At 44.3% G+C, this 16,562-nt stretch overlaps 1 pseudogene; it reads left to right on the top strand.

Moving 5' to 3' along the window:
• LOC149324290 (uncharacterized) overlaps nt 1–1,326 on the top strand; it is a 380,857-nt pseudogene extending 379,531 nt beyond the window's left edge.
• The last annotated feature ends 15,236 nt before the right edge of the window (nt 1,327–16,562 follow it).

Here is a 16,562-nt window from a genome sequence, read left to right as displayed (position 1 = left end):
GCAGAACTCACATAATGGACATCTGCATTCCCATCAAAGGACCCACACGGGAGAGAAGCCATATCAGTGCATGGAATGTGGAAAGAGTTTCAGTCAAAGTGGAGATCTAAACTCACATCAAAGGACCCACACAGGGAAGAAGCCCTATAAATGCATGGAATGTGAAAAGAACTTCAGTAGGAGTGGACATCTAAACAGACATCAAAGGACCCACACAGGGGAGAAGCCATGTAAATGTATGGCATGTGGAAAGAGCTTCAGTAGGAGGGGAGCACTAAGCTCACACCAAAGGACCCACACGGGGGAGAAGCCCTATAAATGCATGGAATGTGGAAAGAACTATAGACAGAGTGGACATCTAAATTCACATCAAAGGACCCACACGGGGGAGAAGCCCTATAAATGCATGGAATGTGGAAAGAGCTTCAGTGAGAGTGGAACGCTAAACAGACATCAAAGGATCCACACAGGAGAGAAGCCCTATAAATGCATTGAATGTGGAAGGCGCTTCATTCAGAGTGGAAGTCTAAATTTACATCAAAGGACCCACACGGGGGAAAGGCCACATAAATGCATGGAGTGTGGAAAGAACTTCACTCGGAGTACACATCTAAACAATCATCAAAGGGCCCACACAGGGGAGAAGCCATATAAATGCATGGAATGTGGAAAGAGCTTCAGTCAGAGTGGAAGTCTAAAATCACATCAAAGGACCCACACTGGGGAGAAGCCATACAAATGCATGGAATGTGGAAAGAGCTTCAGTCAGAGTGAAGGTCTAAACAGACATCATAGGATCCACACAGGGGAGAAGCCCTATAAATGCATGGAATGTGGAAAGTGCTTCAGTGAGAGTGGACATCTAAATTCACATCAAAGGACCCACACAGGGGAGAAGCCATATCAATGCATGGAATGTGGAAAGAGCTTCAGTGACTGTAGAAGTCTAAACTCGCATCAAAAGACCCACATGGGGGAGAAGCCATATAAATGCATGGAATGTGGAATTACCTTTATTCAGGGTGGAAGTCTAAACAAACATCAAATGACCCACACAGGAGAGAAGCCTTATCAGTGCACAGAATGTGGAAAGAGCTTCAGTGGTAGAAGAAATCTAAAGAAACATGGAAGGACCCACACTGGGGAAAAGCCCTATAAATGCATGGAATGTGGAAAGAGTTTCAGTGAGAGTGGAAGTCTAAACTCCCATCAAAGGACCCACACTGGGGAGAAGCCATATCAGTGCATGGAATGTGGAAAGAGCTTCAGGCAGAGTGGACATCTAAACTCACATCAAAGGACTCACACTGGGGAGAAACCCTATAAATGTATGGAATGTGGAAAGAGCTTCAGTGAGAGTGGAAGTCGAAACTCACATCAAAGGACCCACACTGGGGATATAAATGCATGGAATGTGGAAAGAGCTTCATTCAAAGGTCCCACACAGGAGAAAAGTCATTTACAGCTGGCAGGGACCTAGATGTCAGCTCTGAAGGTCTGTTGATCATCTCTTCTCCTTACTGAACAAACGTAAACCTTTTTAAATATCTGTTGGGAACAAGGAGAATGTTTACAATGGTGAGAGCCATCCTGAGATGTACCATTAATACCACAAATATTTTTACTTAACATGCTAGACAATCTAAACATTATTATCACAAAATATGCCAAAGTCATATTGTACATTGCTACATCAGCGAGATTATTGTATGCTAAATATTGGGAAACTTTGCAAACCCCAGTTGAAGAGGAATGGTTAATGAAAATAAGAGAGGCTAGGGACATAGATACCTTCACTGCCCAAATTAGAAATAGACCTAAGGAAGAGATTGAGATTGAGATTGAATGGAGCTGCTTAAAAGAGTATGGAAAGAAAAAAGAATGGCATCTAAATTAAATTAAACCCAAATTAAATTAAATTTAACTAATATAATAAGAAATGGAAAATCTACAATTTATTACAAAAAGCCTAACCTCGAATATTATATGTATGCACTGGAACTTACATTGATAAAGATAAGCATTGAAGATAAGGAAGTATTAGAATATTATATTTTGAAGTACAATAATGACACAAAATCAATGTATTTTGTATTTGTTCTTATGTATGTCTCTTGTGACTTCAGTATGTGAACAATCTTTGTTGTATGTTGTGTGTATGGTTTTTTGTGTATATATAAATGTAAATAAAGTAAAAACAAACAAAATTGCCCATTAGGCTGCATGTCAGGCAAAGCAGGAGGGGATGATGTGGAGATAAAGGGATGGTTTCCAAACGTCCCATCACTGCCGTCCCAAAGTCTTTTCATGGGATCCACTTTCAGGTGCAAAAGGGGACAGATTAATGCTTTGCAGGCAAGACAGAGGTTGAGGATAGTATTAGACCTCGCAGGGTGAAAGAGGCCGGTGGCCATCTTCCTAGAGAGGCAGGGATGTTAATGAGGGAGGAGACCCCCTCCCTGCACACTTTTGCTATAGGAAGCAAAGGGGGCAAAGAGGTGAGACGTCACAACATTTGGAGAGATGATGGGGGAGGAAGTGAGAAGCCACATGTGGTAGCATGGGGGGAAGAGCCCTCCAGTTGGTGTCATGGCTGAAAAGGACTGGTCCTGATTCCTGGAGCCCCCATTAGAAATATCCCCCCCTTCACTGAGTCTGGAAGAGGAGGAGGCGGCAGGTAAAGGAGGTAAAGTGGCAGCATTGTGGATAGAGGAGTGTTGGGGGGTAGTCTCTCATGGGGTTTTCTTGGCAGGTTTCTTCAAAGGGGCTTTCCCACGGCCATCCTCTGATGCGGAAAGAGTGTAACTTGCCCAAGGCTTCAGTTGTTTTGAAAGTCTTTTTGCTTTTTGTTTTGAAAGTCTTTTTGCCCGCCTCCGTGTCTGCCCCCAAAGGACTGAGCTTTTGCCACTGCTGTGTTGCTGCTACTGCTGCCGGGTGACCCCCCCCGGGTGCGACAGAACACCTGCGCAGCTGCGCATCGTCCCTGGGAGGCCTGCTATCGGACTTACCATCTGCCGTAACGCCGCACTTGCGCAATTGCGCATCTTTGTGGTTGCATGTCCTGGTGGGGAGGGCATACGCTGAGCCGTGCCCCCGCTAGCATGTTGGCAGCAGGAATGACTATTCGTGTCATTCTTTTGCTGCTATCAAACGGTGTGGGAGGAGGAAGGTTATGGAAACAAGGGATGGGTTGGCTGGGGAGGATGAGGATGTTACCTTAGGCATGAGCGGAGCTCCCATTGAAGTAGTGTGGGGCAAGGGGAGGTATGGCGGTAGGAAAGTGGGAATGCGTTACAGGGGAAGAAGAGATCGATGCATAATATCTATCTCACCTTCCACCCACTTTCCTAACCAAAGAGGCCTGAGGGTCAGACCAGTCGTACCACAAACCCTGTCTCTGCTCCTGTGCAATGCCAGGTCGGTGAAAAGTAAGACCCACATCGTATACGACCTACTTGAAGATAAGAACTGCGACCTGGCTTGCATTACTGAGACCTGGCTTGGGCCTGAAGGAGAAGCAGTGTGGGCTCAGGCCCTACCAGCCGGGTACTCAGTTAAGGACCAGACCAGGTTAGGTGGGCGGGGGGGGGGGGGGGGGGAGTTGCCTTGATTTATAAGAACACCTTATCTCTATCCAGGAACCATCTCCATCAAACCTCCTATATTGAGTGTATTTACTTGGCCCTAAAAGCCAGAGACAGTTTGGGGATTCTGTTGGTCTATCGGCCACCCCGTGTGCTAACAGACTCCCTGACCAAGCTGACACAACTGGTCTCGGAGCTGCTGTTAGAGTCCCCCAGGCTCCTTGTCCTGGGGGACCTCAACATCCCCTTCGTGGCCAGTCATAATCCATCTGGTGCGGCTCGGGAGTTCATGGATACCATGACTGCCATGGGCCTGTCACAACTGGTTACAGGGCCTACACATATTGCAGGTAATACGCTCGATATGGTCTTTTGTACAGAGTTGGAAAATCCGTGGGCGGAAGTAACCAATATCTCCGCCCTGTCATGGACGGATCATTTCCTGGTGGAGGTTAGTATTAAAGCAGCTACCCAGATCCCCCCCGGGGGTGGCGGACCAAAAGGTTCCAAGACGCCCTAGAGGGGTATATGGTTGGTTCTGACGACGATTCTGTTGATGCCCTGACTTCCATCTGGGACACTGATCTCTTCAGGGCTATACACAGTATCGCTCCCAAGTGCCCTCTCAGGCCTGCTTCCAAAAAGCAGCCCTGGTACACGGAAGATCTCCAGGCAAGGAAGCGGGTGCTGCGAGGGCTAGAGCGTGACTGGCGGAGACACCAGCTCTTAGCCGACAAGGCTCTCCTAGACCGTCTTTTGAAGGACTATGGAGAGGCGATAGGTGCAGCAAAGAACTCGTTCTATGGTGCGTGTATCGCGTCCGTAGAGTCGCGTCCAGCAGAGCTGTTCAGGATGGTGAGAGAGCTAACTCAGCTCCCTCCTGCTCCAAACCCTATTCTTGTACCATCTAAGGCCTGCTGTCACTAATTTAACAACTTCTTCGCGGGTAAAACCTCTCGGATAAGGGAAGGTCTCGATGCTAGTATTGACGCAGAACGCAGAGTAGAGGCATCCAGAGCTTCCGTGGACTTGGTTATTCTGGATCACTTTGAGTATGTAAATACCGAGGATGTGGACAAGATCCTTAGAAGTGTTAGGAAGACAACTTGCTCTCTCGATCCCTGCCCCTCACGGCTAGCGGCTCAGGGGGGTGCGGTAGTAACTACGTTGTTGCACCGCATAATTAACACATCGCTTAGGGAAGGGCAATTTCCAACAAGCTTAAAATTGGTCGTAGTTAGACCGCTGTTAAAAAAGCCCTCCCTAGACCCCCTGATGCATAGTAATTATCGGCCTGTTTCGCTACTGCCTTTTTTGGGGAAGGTGATCGAGAGAGCAGTTGCAATCCAGCTTCAATCGATCTTGGATGATACTGATTATCTAGATCCATTTCAAACTGGGTTTCGGGCAGGCTATGGAGTTGAGACTGCCATGGTCGCCCTGGTCGATGATCTCCTTCTGGGCATGGACAGGGGTAGCATGTCCCTGTTGGTGCTCTTAAGACATCTTAGCGGCTTTCGATACCATAGACCATGGTATCCTTCTGGAACGCCTGAGAGAGTTGGGAATTGGGGGCACTGCGCTCCAGTGGTTCCACTCCTACCTCTTGGGCAGATTCCAGATGGTGCAGCTGGGGGACGTGTGCTCTAATAGGAGGGCCCTTAAATCCGGTGTCCCTCAAGGAGCCATTCTGTCCCCTATGCTATTTAACATTTACATGAAAACGCTGGGAGAGATCATCCGGAGACACGGGGCGCGGTGTTATCAGTACGCTGATGACACCCAAATAGTCTTCTCTGTGCCTCCGACTGATTCAGTGACCAGGGATGGCATCTCTCCTCTTGATGCCTGTCTGAGCTCGGTAATGGACTGGATGAGGGAAAACAGACTCAGTGTGAATCCAGATAAAATGGAAGTACTCGTGATAGGTTTCCATGGCCCGGGATTGGAGGTTTGTCCACCTATCCTGAACGGGGTCACGCTCCCCCTAAAGGATACAGTTCGCAGCTTGGGGGTGCTCTTGGACTCGTCACTCCACCTTACATCTCAGGTGGATGCGACAGTCAGAAGCGTCTGTTATCAGCTTCGGCTGATACACCAGCTGTGACCCTTCCTGGGCCGAGGAGACCTTGAAACAGTGGTACATGCTCTGGTAACCTCTCGGTTGGATTTCTGTAATGCGCTCTACATGGGGCAACCCTTGTACCATACTCGGAAGCTACAGCTGGTTCAGAATATGGTGGCAAGACTGGTCACTGGTACTTCCAGGGCCAGTCATATAACACCGGTGCTGAAAGATCTACATTGGCTGCCTGTTCGCTTCCGAGCGCAATACAAGGTGTTGGTTATTACCTATAAAGCTCTAAATGGCTTGGGTCCAGGGTACTTAGAGGACCGCCTCTCCATATAATCCGCCCCACACACTCATTGGCTGGGAAGCAATTACTTAGGGTTCCAGACTCTAATTATGCCGTGACATCACAGAGAGGCTTGTTCTCAGGGGGCGGGATATAAATAAATATTATTATTATTACTATTATTATTAAATTGACTCTGAACATGAGTCAACAGTGTGATGCGGCAGCTAAAAAGGCCAATGCAATTCTAGGCTGCATCAATAAAAGTATAGTGTCTAGATCAAGAGAAGTAATAGTGTCACTGTATTCTGCTCTGGTCAGGCCCCACCTGGAATACTGTGTCCAGTTCTGGGCCCACAATTCAGAAAGGACATTGAGAAACTGGAGCCATGTGTCCAAAGGAGGGCGACAAAAATGGTGAAGGGTCTGGAAACCATGCCCTATGAGGAACGACTTAGGGAGCTGGAGATGTTTAGCCTTGAGAAAAGAAGGTTAAGAGGTGATATGATAGCGCTATTTAAATATTTGAAAGGATGTCACATTGAGGAGGGAGCAAGCTTGTTTTCTGCTGCTCCAGAGAACAGGACCCGGAACAATGGATGCAAGCTTCAGCAAAAGAAATCCCACCACAACATTAGGAGGAACTTCCTGACAGTAAGGGCTGTTCGACAGTGCAACACACTTCTTCCTCGGAGTGTAGTGGAGTCTCCTTCCTTGGAGGTCTTTAAACAGAGGCTAGATGGCCATCTGTCAAGGATGCTTTGATTTGGATTTCCTGCATGGCAGAATGGGGTTGGACTGGATGGCCCTTGCGGTCTCTTCCAACTCTATGATTCTATGATTCTATGATTCTATGAAATTAAAACAAGGCAGTCCTGTCAGTGAGGAGAGCTTAAACTAGGATTTTAATAGCATTACAGACATTAGCAGGTCTGGGTAAAATCAAGTCGGTCCTGAAGGTCTCAGAAAAAGCCAGAATAAAAGAGACAATGATAGTGAGAAACAAATTTCTTAGAATCATAGAGTTGGAAGAGACCCCAAGGGCCATCCAGTCCAACTCCCTGACATGCAGGAACTCACAATCAAAGTATCTCTGACCGATGGCTGATTTCATCAGATTTACACCCTGGAACCTGGGCAGAGGGCTGCAGCCTTGTAAAAATGAATTAAACAACAGGAAGATGATGAAGCATCCCCCACCACACACACACACTTGTGGGGCCTTCCTGTCCATCCTGGTCCAGGGAACGGCAGGGAGGTTGAGTGCCAAGATGGCCCTCCTTCAACCTGACTCCTTTCTGGTTTGCCAAGGATCTGTCCTGGATGGGTTTTGGGGGACTTACTTCCAGGAAAGCATGCCAAGGATTTCAGCCCAAAGGCTGGTTCCTGGCTAGAGACATTATTATCACACGAGGGACGGGACGTCATGCTCCCATCCCTGTCCCATGCTTCTTGCGCGACCACGGGAAGAACTTTCATATAAAATCATGCTTATCTGTCCAGAAAGCATGCGCAAAAGTGATTGTGCGAAATGCTTTCACACAAGGAAACATTTTTCATTCACAACTTGTGGCTTCTCTCTTTGCATGCTGCTACTAGGAATACTCAAACGGTGGTATAATCCCTTTCTTTCTCCCCCCTCCCCCCGCAAAAGGCCAACTAAAGGCAGGGCAGCTTTTCTTTATCTATCTATCTATCTATCTATCTATCTATCTATCTATCTATCTATTCCTTTCCTCCATCCTTGGCTACTAGCATTCAGATTTAGTGAAGTCTGGCCAACTTAAGCACCAGCTCTTCCTTATAAAGGTAACTAGGGCCAATGGGCCTCTTCTCTGCTCTCCCCACTGAGCCCCACTGCCTCCCTTCCTCTGTACCCCCTCCATCCTGAAAAGAGAAGAGGAGGAGGCAACAGAGAGGAGGAGGGGGGTCTCCAGCCATTACTTTGCAAGGAGGGGCCTCCTTTCCTGGGGAGAGCAAGAAAGTCGATCTTCTTTCTGGCAATGGGGCCATGCATGTATTGTGTTTGTACACAGACGGCTGATGCCTCCTCAGTGCCAGGGGGCCAAAGGTGGCTTTCAAAATCCAAAATAGCAGTTTGGTTTTAAGAGGGGTAGCGCAAAGGTAAAGGCAATTCAGTGTCAATTCTGTTTAAAACCCACAGCTAATAGCAGTTTTAAAAATACAAGAAGAATAGATTCAACGCCATTCAGGAGAAGCAGTGTTGGCCACAGAAGAGCAAAACAGAGTGAAATCCCAAATCCAGAGACTGGGCTGTGTGTGTTTTTGTGGGGAGGACCGCCATTTTGTGTGTCTGTGTGTTTTTTTGGGGGGAGGGGAGAACCAAGTGTCCTTCCCTTGCCCTTTCTGCATGTTCCCAGAACCAGAACCCTCTCTGCTGCGCAAAAGGTCTCTCTCTCTCTCTCTCTCTGTCTCTGGGGGGGGGAATCCTATGGGCCTCTCGGCCTAGTTCTCAGGTTGCCATTGTGGGGTCTCAGGGACTGTGGGGGTCCCTTCTCTTCCTCTTCTTGGCTTCCCAGGACCCCAAAGGAAACAGACTCATCCTCCTCCCCTAACCCCAGCCCCCCCCCCTTAAGGCCAAAGGGGGCCTTGCTCAGTCCCAATCCCCCCAAAATGAGGCCTTTGGGCCTCCCTCCTCTGCCCTGCTTTGTGGGAGGGAAGGAGGGAGGGAGGGGGCTCTGGAATGGGTATTTTGGGGGGGGGGATGAGAAGGGCACTTTTGCCTCTTGGCCTCTTCCTCCTTCTCCTCCAAAGACAGGAGTGTGCATGCTCAGAGGCAGTCTGTGTGTGTGTTTCTGTGTTTGTATGGGAATGGAAGAGAAGACTCAGGAAGGACAGGGAGGCAGAGAAGGCGCTGCTTTGGAAATAGAGATGACTCTGTGTGTCTGTCTACACTATATATACTCCATACATATATACACACAGACACACACACATATATATAATGTCTCTGTGTTTGCCTCTTGTCTCCTTATAAGCAGGAATGGAGGACTGAGGAGGAGAGGGGGAGAAGGGTCGTTAAACAATGGAATATATGCTATATTTCAGTATGTTGAATATATATACACACACGTGTGTGTGTGTGTGTGTGTGTGTGTGTGTCATTTAAAACAATGGCAGAGCCAAATAGCATCCCTTGTTTTACAAAAGGGTAAAGCCAAGAGTTGCTAGCTGGAATTTATGCTACTTTTCAAAATGTTGAATACACACACACACACACACACACTGGTGTGCGTGTGTGTGTGTGCATTTCTCATTTAAAGCAGTGGCAGAGTCATGCGGCATTCCTTCTACAAAATGGTTTTGAAACTGGACAGTGCAAAACTAAAGACAATTCAGTGTCAATTCTGTTTAAAACACATTGCTAGAAGCAGTTTAAAAATACAAGGACAAAAATAGATTCAACACCGTTCATGAAAAGCACTGTTGACCATGGAGCAAAACAACAAAATCCCAAACTCACAAAACAGTGATACTCTTTTTGGGCCAATGCAAAAGCCCCAAAGCCTTTCCACTCCCTTTGGGGTGTCTGTCTCCCCCCCTTCTCTTGTTCATCCTCTTTCTCATCCCTTCCCTCTTTCCCTTCTTGCTTTGCCATACTGTACTGTTATTTTAACACTTGAAGGGGGGGAAGCTCATCTCTCTCTCTCTCTCACCTACCATCCTTTCCTCCTTGCACCCCTTTTCCAGCTCCATCCCTCTCTTCTTATGGGGAGCCCATTCTTCCCTCTTCTGCCTCCTTCCTTTCTCCTCACAACAACCCTGTTGGGTCTGTCACAGTGAGACCAGCCCCCTTCCTCTGCTTGCCTTTGCAGCCATTAAAATAATAGAATCATAGAGTTGGAAGAGACTGCAAGGGCCATCCAGTCCAACCCCATTCTGCCATGCAGGAACTCTCAATCAAAGCATCATTGACAGATGGCCATCCAGCCTCTGTTTAAAGACTAAGGAGGAAGATCCCACTACACTCCGAGGAGTGTGTTCCACTGTCGAACAGCCCTTACTCTCAGGAAGTTCCTCCTAATGTTGAGGTGGAATCTCTTTTCCTGCAGTTTGCATCTATTGCTCCGGGTCCTAGTCTCTGGAGCAGCAGAAAACAAGCTTGTTCCCTCCTCAATATGACATCCCTTTAAATATTTGAACAGGGCTCTCATATCACCTCTTAACCTTCTCTTCTCCAGGCTGAACATCCCCAGCTCCCTGAGTCGTTCCTCATAGGGATTCATGGTTTCCAGACCCTTCACCATTTTGCTTGCCCTCCTTTGGACACACTCCAGTTTCTCCACATCCTTTTTAAACTGTGGTGCCCAGAACTTGATACTTGATTACTTGGGGCAGATGTCATTCCTCCCCATGGCCTGAACCAACCCCCCCAAAAGAGCATCCTTTGAGGTCTCTCTTCCCCCACTCAGTGCTCCCCCTTTACACTTCCTTCCTCCCTTCCTCCCCAAGGACCCTCCCCATACTGAGTCTGATGGGGGGGAGCTTTGCAGCCATTAATGGGGGCATAGTGTCTTCCTTCTTTCCTTCCTATGCAGCTTGAATCAAGACCTCCAGAAGGAGCTCCCCCCCCAAGGCATCTTCTGAGCTCCCCTTTCTCTCTCCTTCCCCAGATGTGCTCAGTGATCGCCAGGGATGCTGCTGCTGCTGCTGCTGCTGCTGCTGCTGCTGCTGCTGCTGCTTCTGTTTCCCTTAGCTGGCTGCCCCAGCAGACCTCCTCCCTGCCTCCCTCCCTGCCTCCCTCCAGGGCAGACTGATTCCAGGATACGTTATCGAACGCCTTCTCAATAGCCAAAAAAAGCTGCCATTTTCTTATTCATATGGACCTCGTGGTATTCAACCAGGTCTAGGTAGTGTCTGATGTTATCCTTAATATATCTCTTGGGGATAAAGCCCCTCTGATCTCCATGTATCAGTGTTGTTATTATTTTTTAGTCTCTCAGCTAGTATGCTTGTAAAGATCTTATAATCGTTATTTAATAACGAGATGGGTCTAAAAAATTTAACTTGCGTGGTGTCTTTATCTTCTTTGGGGATCAGCGAGATTGTTGCTTCCTTCCATGTCGGAGGAAAATGGTTTTCATGCAACTTGTTCATTAAGTCCTGCAGTGGTTTCATTAGTCCTGATTGAAATGTCTTGTAATATAAAGATGGAAAACCATCCGGACCAGGAGCACTACCCACTTTACTGTTTTTATGGCGTTCATTACTTCTATAAGTGATATTGCTTGGTTTAAAATAAGTCTCTGTTCTTCTGTTATTTTACATAGTTTTGAGTTTTTGACATACTCTGTTAGCTTTTTTAAATTTTCTCTGTCCTGATTATATAATTTTTCGTAGAAGACTTGAACAATCTTTTTTATTTTATCTTGTCTTGTTGTAATGAATTTCCCATCTTGTATCTTAGTTATCATCTTTCTTTCCTTCTTTTCTCTTAGATTGTATGCCAGCCATCTCCCAGGTTTGTTAGCATATTGGAAATGTTTTAATCTGAGAAATTCTAATTTCCTTTCTGTTTCCTCCGTCAAAGACATAGACCAGGGATAGGCAACCTTTTTGACCCGGGGGCCGGCTTGCTGTTCCTCAGACAACTGGGGGGCCGAAGCCAAAAAATAAATAATTAAATAAATAAATAATATAGGACAACATTTTCAAATGTAGGACACATTTTTTAAATGGAGGACATGCAAAAAAATTGATGCTTTTTAAAAAATGTTAATATAAATGCATGTTTCTTAGCCATGAACAAAATAGAGGACATTTGGGCATTATTCCTAGACAGATGACAGAAATGTACTTTCCTTTTGGTCAACCCCCCTCCCCCATTCCAAACAGCACATTTGGGCATTGAACATGGCTTTACTTAACATGGCCTCTTGCATATTTCAGAGGCTTACTGCATAACCAAACTCTTTGGGTTTCACACTGAACATGAGTTCACATGGCTATGCATATTTGACATGTAAAGCTGGTTTAGCAAGAAGTGATTTGCCCTAGGTTTCATGTGTCTTGCACCAACTATACTACTCAGAAGTGTGTACTTGGTCAAGGGACTTTGGTTTTTCTTCACTGCGCATGAGTTTGTAAAAATCAGAGCAACTTGCATTGGCCATGCCTCAGAAGCTGGCTGATATCAATATCACCATCATCACCACCACCATCATTGTCACAACAAGGCAGCATTATAAGGACAAAAAACGCACAGAAAGACAATTTGGAAAGTCACACACTCTCAGCTTCAGAAAGAGTGGGCCCATATCTCAAAAGCTGACTGATATCAATAAATAAGGGGGAAATATATAAATAAGGGTAAAATGTACATGGGAATATAATTAAATCCAGGGGGAAATGTACATGGGACTATAATTAAATCCAGGGGGAAATAGACATGGGAATATAATTAAATCCAGGGGGAAATAGACATGGGAATATTATTAAATCCAAGGGGAAATAGACATGGGAATATTATTAAATCCAGGGGGAAATGTACATGGGACTATAATTAAATCCAGGGGGAAATAGACATGGGAATATAATTAAATCCAGGGGGAAATAGACATGGGAATATTATTAAATCCAAGGGGAAATAGACATGGGAATATTATTAAATCCAGGGGGAAATAGACATGGGAATATTATTAAATCCAGGGGGAAATAGACATGGGAATATTATTAAATCCAAGGGGAAATAGACATGGGAATATTATTAAATCCAGGGGGAAATAGACATGGGAATATTATTAAATCCAGGGGGAAATAGACATGGGAATATTATTAAATCCAAGGGGAAATAGACATGGGAATATTATTAAATCCAGGGGGAAATAGACATGGGAATATTATTAAATCCAGGGGGAAATAGACATGGGAATATTATTAAATCCAAGGGGAAATAGACATGGGAATATTATTAAATCCAGGGGGAAATAGACATGGGAATATTATTAAATCCAGGGGGAAATAGACATGGGAATATTATTAAATCCAGGGGGAAATAGACATGGGAATATTATTAAATCCAAGGGGAAATAGACATGGGAATATTATTAAATCCAAGGGGAAATAGACATGGGAATATTATTAAATCCAAGGGGAAATAGACATGGGAATATTATTAAATCCAAGGGGAAATAGACATGGGAATATTATTAAATCCAAGGGGAAATAGACATGGGAATATTATTAAATCCAGGGGGAAATAGACATGGGAATATTATTAAATCCAGGGGGAAATAGACATGGGAATATTATTAAATCCAGGGGGAAATAGACATGGGAATATTATTAAATCCAGGGGGAAATAGACATGGGAATATTATTAAATCCAGGGGGAAAGAGACAGGGGAATATTATTAAATCCAGGGGGAAATGCATATTGGAAATGGTACCTTCCTCCTCCTCCTCCTCCTCCTCTTGTTGCTCATTTTTGGAGCCAAAGGGGTTTAGGAAACAACGGCCCTTTCTTTCCCTTCCCTCTGGGCCAGAGGTCCTCCTCCTCCTCCTCCTGCTCTTCCCAAGTTTCTCTTCCTCATTGAGGCTGGCCAATGGCAGAGTGGGGCTAGAAACAGCCCCCCCCCCGCCATTTTGCTATTGGCCGGCCCCTGCCAGGCTCCCTCAAGAGAAGGAGCTGCTCTTTGCAAGCCCCGTAAGCAAGCAAGCGCAAACAAGGGCTTGCAAGAGGTGCCTCCGCCCGGAGAAGGAGAGCACAGAGGCGCAGGAAGAGGAGGAGGAGGCGGAGGAGGCTGCCGACTGGCCCAAAGGCCTTGGCGGCGGCGGCGCCTGCAGCAGGACCGGGCGGGGGCTGGATCTGGCTCCTCCCCGGGCCGGATCCGGCCCGCGGGCCGTAGGTTGCCGATGCATGACATAGACAGTTGCTTTTGTAACAGCATAATTTCCTTTCGGATTGTCGCATTCTTTGGATTTTCCTGTTGCTCTTTTTCGTTTTTCCTTAAATCTTCCGTGATTGTCTGCATTTGTTTTTCCCTATTCTTCTTATATTCAAAGTTTTGTTTCATAAAAAAGCCCCTCATTACTGCCTTAGATGCCTCCCAAATGGTTATTTGATCTATTCCTTCCTTCACATTTTCTTGGAAGTACCATTTCAATTCTTGCTTTGCTCTTTCTATTATTTTCAAATTCTGTAATAATTTCTCATTCAGAGACCAATTAAAAGCGGTTTTATTCCTTTTAAGTTTCATGGTTATGGGATTATGATCCGATAGAGATTTAGATAAAATGTCCATTTTCTTAGTTTAGAGACATATTGATTTAGATCCTAAAAAAATCAAATCTAGAAAAAGATCTATGCCTGTTAGAAAAGAAAGCATAATCTCTGGCATCCCCATAAAGATGTCTCCATATATCTGTCACTTTGAGGTTATCCACTAGTTTAAAGAAAGAGGAAGGCAATTTGCCTTGGTTTCTTTTCTTCCTGTTAGTACGGACCTATCTAAACCTGGGTTTATAACAGCATTCCAGTCCCCCATCATTAAGATGTCTGTATAATCCAGCTGTGTAACAGCCTTATACACCTGCTGATAACATTTATCCTTGTTCTCTTGAGTACCATAAATACCCACTAAAAGTACTTTCTTCCCTTGCATATCAATTTCCACTCCTATATGATGTCCATTCATGTCATTTTGCACCTCTCTAGCCTGAAAAGATTGGTTTATATACATTACTAATCCCTTTTTCTTTTTGGTTGAGGATGAAATGAATTAATTGCCTAGCTTTTTATTTTTCAACAATTTAATATCCCTCCGTCTTATATGGGTTTCTTGTAGACAGATAACATCCTTTTTTGTTTCCCTAAATAATGGAATTTCCCCCCTTATTGTTGTGAATTTAAGCCATTTATATTCCAGGATAAAATCTCCATCTGGATTTATACTTTTTTTCTTTCTTTCTTCCTTTTCTTTTTCTTTTATTTATCTTTATATTATTTTCTATTTTCTTTCCCCACCAAGACTTTGAATTTACCTTTTTTCCATTTTGCTTAAGCTCTTGTTTATCTATGGTATCAGTACTTACTTGTTCTATATTCTCCTCCTCTTTATCCGATTTATTCTCTTGTTCATCCTCTCCCTCGCTGTTACTTGAGATTACATCGTCCGACGGTTCCTCTTCCTGTGGGGTTTTTCCATTCTTTTCCTCCTCAAGATCTTTGTCTGTATCCATAGACTCAATCTTTTTCCCGTATTTGGACCAAAATTCTTTAGCTTTCTGGACTGAATTTAATTTGTACCATTTTTGTTTCCATTTCACTGAAATCCCTTCCAGTTTTTCCCATCTATTGAGGCTGTTATTTCTGTTAAGGCTGGTGGTAATAAATTTAAAGTTCCCTTGTTTTTGGAGAATCCTTTTTGGAATATCTTTAAAGAGTTTCAGTTCTTCACATTCTACTATTAAAGGTTTCTCATAACTTAGGAACAGTAATTTGTCTCTTATTTTTTTCCTAACAAATGATATCACAATGTCTCTTGGTAGATCTTTACTTTTTGCGACTTGAGAGTTGATCCTAAATGTTTTATTAATTTCCTTGTTAAATTCCTGATGAGGAATTTCCATATAGTCAGCTAATATCGGGGTTAAATGTTCATATAAATGTTCAAACTTCTCTTCTTTCAGCCCTCTAATCTTCAGTGAGTTTTCCCTTTGCTTTAATTCTTCTAGAGCTTTCAGGTCCAGTTGCATCTCTTGTTGTTGACTAATTAGGATTGTTTTCTCATCAAGTTTTTGTGATTTTTCTTGCAAATTGTCAATTCTTGCTATCACTTGGTTTATTTCTTTCCCACCTCCTCCAGAGAGTTTTTGATTCCCTTTAGCTCCGCCTTCAGTTCCGATTTTATATCCTGTTTCAAATCTTTCTTTAGGTCTTTAATCTCTTGTTTAAGATTCCTTTCTATGTCCTTCCCATTTTTCTCCATCTGAGCTGAAAGCCTTCTAATCTCCTCCATAATAGAGGGCTGATCCAATGAGTTTCTTCTATTCTGTTGAGTGGCGGCCTTTGCTGCCATCATTCTTGTATTCATAACAGTCCACTTCAATACACCACTCAGGGTTCAAATTCCAGATAATCAAATAATTATAATCAAATGAAAGTTGTTATCCAGGTCTCGCTACTGAATATCGTTGCAACTCTTGTTCCCGTCCACCTTACCGCCAAACTGCTTTATTTTGTTATTGGTGTTAAGGTCTCTCTTTATTCCCTTACATTCATGAATTTCCACTTGGATCCCTTCTTTATTTCAGGTCTCGTATTTTCCCTCTATTCACCTTTAGCTTCTAAATTTAATGTTCTTTATGACTCTATAGTCAATGAACTGTACAGATTAAAGTTAGTTCAGGGAACCAGGGAACCAGCAATTATTCTTAATTGAGTGTAGTTTTATTTCTTCAATCCTTTCCTCATCCTCTATTCTCTACTGCTAGGTATTTCTTTCCAATCTTCCTTTTCGTCTTGTCTCTGTATCTTCTAATTCCACTTTAGAATTCCTCTTCCCAAAATCTTAGGTAGCTGGTCATTACTTTTAAGTCTTTGCTCTTAAGAGTCCTTCTAAACTTTATAATCTTTTATATTGAAGCTGTTTGTTATCTT

This window comes from Sceloporus occidentalis, unplaced genomic scaffold, assembly GCF_023333645.1.
Source record: "Sceloporus occidentalis isolate IW3139 unplaced genomic scaffold, rSceOcc1.0.p SCAF_1, whole genome shotgun sequence".
Taxonomy (NCBI): Eukaryota; Metazoa; Chordata; class Lepidosauria; order Squamata; family Phrynosomatidae; genus Sceloporus; species Sceloporus occidentalis.
This window is presented reverse-complemented; position numbering and strand designations above follow the sequence as displayed.